Source organism: Petromyzon marinus, chromosome 64 (genome assembly GCF_048934315.1).
Source record: "Petromyzon marinus isolate PM22_M1 ecotype Great Lakes invasive population chromosome 64, UKy_Petmar_22M1.pri1.0, whole genome shotgun sequence".
Taxonomy (NCBI): Eukaryota; Metazoa; Chordata; class Hyperoartia; order Petromyzontiformes; family Petromyzontidae; genus Petromyzon; species Petromyzon marinus.
Window position 1 is genome coordinate 14,416,314 of NC_133730.1, and position 4,322 is coordinate 14,420,635.

Sequence of the window (4,322 nt, forward strand, 5' to 3'; positions counted from 1 at the left end):
TGGCAGTTTATAATAAAACATTATTTGGAGGCATATTATAATATTTTTTGCGACATAGAAGTGTAATGTATAATAACTTATTGTTAGTAGCTCAGCTTAGTGGAGAATATATTGAGTACATTGATTATATTGATGTAGTTTATATTTAGTTCTTTCACATCGGTTTATTGTATGATAGTTGGGTAGTTGCAGTTCTTTAGCGTCAATATACTAAATGCCTCTGTTGATATGTAAACTCTGACTTTAACATAGCTACTTCCGTGACCAGTTACATGCTAATTCCTCACATTAACATCATGCTAATCTCCCAGTTACATGCTAATTTCTGACTTTAACATCCTGCTAATCTATCACATTAACACAGCTACTTCAATGCTAAATTATTCTGTTGATATGTAAACTCTTTTGGCAAGGCGCTCTGCTCCTCCCACCCAGCTTAAAATATGCTGCCAAACTTAGCAGTGTTCATTGGAGCGCTGTCTTTCCGACAGTTCTGTTTCTTCACCTGAGGACGGCTGCTTGTGTTGTGGCCGAAACGTCGTGAGAATTTTATTTTATTATGTTTTATTTTATTATTTCCCTTCTACGAGACTTTACCGAAAGAACCAAGAAGATGAATCTCTGCAGTCACGAAAGCTTTAAATCGAAATTTATTCAAATCAAGTTGTTTTCTTTTTACCATAGTACTTTATGGAATCCTCAAGAATAAATGCATTTTTAGAAGTATTAAACTACACTTGAAGATGTGTGAGAATGTAATTCTGCAGATGCAAGCACAGGCAAACTCGTATCTGCATATACAAGTTTCTGGGCCTCCTCACTTCACCAAACCCGCATTGACCGGCATGGTGAAGTATGGTTAAACAACTCCCACGAACGACATGGTGTGGGGGAGGCCTCTATCAAAACGTTGGATCGACAAAGGGCTGATACATGTCACGACATTGTACGTTAAGATCGTTCTCTCGTCAGCACAAGCCGTCTATGTGGACAATAGAGGGCACGACACACGTGTACGCGATGTTTGTGTGCGTATATTCAGCGTGTGTATCACGTCATAATTATATAAGGTCGCGATTATGCTCAAAACGAACCAAATGTATAACATCATGAATAACTTTGGAGGTCTCCAGAGCCTGAACAATATTTGAAGTAGACACTGACCCAGTTACTATTAATAGCTCAGATGTGTAGGCTTTGACTTTAACATATCCATTTCTGTGACCAGTCACAAGCTAATCACTCAGTTATTTCAATGCTAAATTCTCCTAGTTATTTCAATGCTAAATTTTCCTGTTTGATTTTTACTAGGTGCCTCTGTGAATGTGTATGCTTTGACTTTAACATAGCCATTTCTGTGACCAGTCACAAGCTAATCACTCAGCTATTTCAACGCTAAATTCTATGCTAATTCCTTTGTCAAGGGGTGCCTCTGTGGATGTGTATGCTTTGACTTTAACATAGCCATATCTGTGACCAGTCACAAGCTAATCACTCAGCTATTTCAATGCTAAATTCTATGATAATTCCTTTGTCAAGGTGCTCTGTTTTTTCTCACACAGCTTAAAGGTCTCGATCTGAGCTTGGCTTTGTTCGCTCCAGCGCTGTCCTCCAGACAGTCTCGTCCCTTCACCTGATGAAGGCCGCTTGTGTTGTGGCCGAAACGTCGTGAGAATTTTATTGTGTTATTTTATTTTTTCAATTTATTATTTTATTCTCATGCTACGTGACTTTACCGAAAGAACCAAAGGAGATGAACCAAGAATATGGCGTGTAGATGCTGCCATCTGCCGGCCACCAACGTGGCGTGTAGATTCTGCAAATTGAAAAATTAAAATAATAAATTGAAAATAATAAGCAAAAATCCAGATTCATATTCTTGGTTCTTTCGGTAAAGTCACGTAGATTTAAAAATAATTAAAGAAATTTCATAAAAAATAAATCAGAAATAATAAAATTACTTTTATTTGTAATTTTTTAATTGGCATAATCTACACGCCATATTCTTGGTTCTTTCGGTAAAGTCACGTAGATTTGAAAATAAAAAGAAAATAATTAAATGAAAATCATGAATTGTTATTATTATATTTTGATTTAAAGCTTTCGTGACTGCAGTGATTCATATTATTGGTTCTTTCAGTAAAGTCACGTAGAAGGGAAACAATAAAATAAAATAAATATTTTTTAAATATTATTAAAATTTGTACTTTTATTATTTATTTTTTCTATCTACGTGACTTTACCCAAAGAACTAAGAATATAGCGTGTAGATTCTGCCAATTTAAAAATACAAAAAAATGAATGGAAAATAATAAAAGCTTTTATTATTTTCAATTTATTATTTTAAAATCAAAATTTTGTTTCATTTTTTTTTATCTCTGTGACTTTACCGAAGAACCAAGAATATGAATGTGTGTTTTTTGCTTTTATTATTTTCCATTTCACACTTTTTATTTGATTTGATTATTTTTTCATTTTCTATCGACGTGACTTTACCGATAGAACCAAGAATATGGCGTGTAGATGCTGCCAATTTAAAAATTTAAATAGATTGAAAATAATAATCAAAATCCAGATTCATATTCTTGGTTCTTTCGGTAAAGCCATGTAGGTTGAAAATAAAAATAATAAAATTAAATAAAAAATACAAAAGATAAATGGAAAATAATGAAAGCTTTTATTATTTTAAATTTATTATTTTAATTTGTATTTTTTTTTTAAATTGACAGAATCTACACGCCATATTCTTGGTTCTTTCGGTAAAGTAACGTAGATTTGAAAATGAAAATAATAGAATTAAATGAAAAAATACTAAATCATGAATTTTTTTTTTTACTTTTCTTTATTATTTCTATTTTACCCAAAGAACCAAGAATCTGGCGTGTAGATGCTGCCACCTGCCAACGTTGTTGGCCACCAGATGGCAGCATCTACACGCCATATTATTGCTTCCTTCGGTAAAGTCACGTAGATAGAAAATAATAATAAAATAAAAAAATGAAAATTATGAAAGCTTTTATTATTTTCAATGTATTATTTGTATTTTTAAATTAAATTATATTATTTTTATTTTAAAATCTACGTGACTTTAACGAAAAAAACAAGAATTCGGCGTGTAGATGTTGCCACCTGCCGTCCACCAACGTGGCGTGTAGATTCTGCCAATTTAAAAATTAAAATAATAAATTGAATATAACAAAAGCTTAAATAATATTAAAAGCTTTTATTCAATTGATTATTTTAAAATTGTATCTTTTTTATCTCCGTGACTTTACCGAAAGAACCAATAATATGAATGTGGGTTTTTTGCTTTTATTATTTAAAATTTCACATTTTTATTTGATTTGATATTTTTTTTATTTTCTATGGACGTGACTTTACCGAAAGAACCAAGAATATAAATTCCTGAAGTCACGAAAGTTTTAAGTCACAATCTACACCCAACAATGGTGGCCAGCAGATGGCAGCATCTACACGCCAGATTATTGCTTCCTTCGGTAAAGTCATAATACTGGTAGGAACGAAGTTGTAAACTGAGTGTACCAGCCTGCAATAGATTAATGTGTCCGTCCGTCCCCTTTCAATACTTTAACGAAGTGAAATCTCGTGCTGTTGGGTGTAAAATCAGCAATAGGCAGCGCAGAGACTTGCCCTACCAGCCCACCCTGCAGGGACCTGTTAATAAAATTAAAATAATAAATTGAAAATAATAAAAGCTTTTATTTTCAATTTATTATAAAATAATAAAAGCTTTTATTATTTTCAATTTATTATTTGTATTTTATTTTTTGTATTTAAAAATTTCAAATAATAAATTGAAAATAATAAAGCTTTTATTAGTTTAAATATTATAATTTATATTTTTAAATTAAATTTAATTATTTTTATTTTCAAATCTACGTGACTTTACCTGAAGAACCAAGAATATGGCGTGTAGATTCTGCCAATTTAAAAATGAAATAATAAATTTTAAATAATAAAAACTTTCATTATTTCAAAATTTTTTGTATTTTTAATTGAAAAAGCTTTTAGTATAGCTTTTATTATAATATCATAATATTATAATCAAAGCTTTTATTATAATAAAAGCTTTTATTATTTTAGGATTCTCCTCCACGGCGGTCTTTGTCTCCCCCAGTAGCGATGTTTACGACACACCGCACCAGGTACTCATCTGAGGCTGAGTCGACCTCACACTCTCTTACTGTCTCAAAACAACAACCGCCATGCGCCACTAAGTGGCGGTGACGTCACCACGACGCTTATGCCAGGCTATGTGCACCTTGAGGCTACGTGAAGTGTCGATCGCCGGCTGGCAGGAG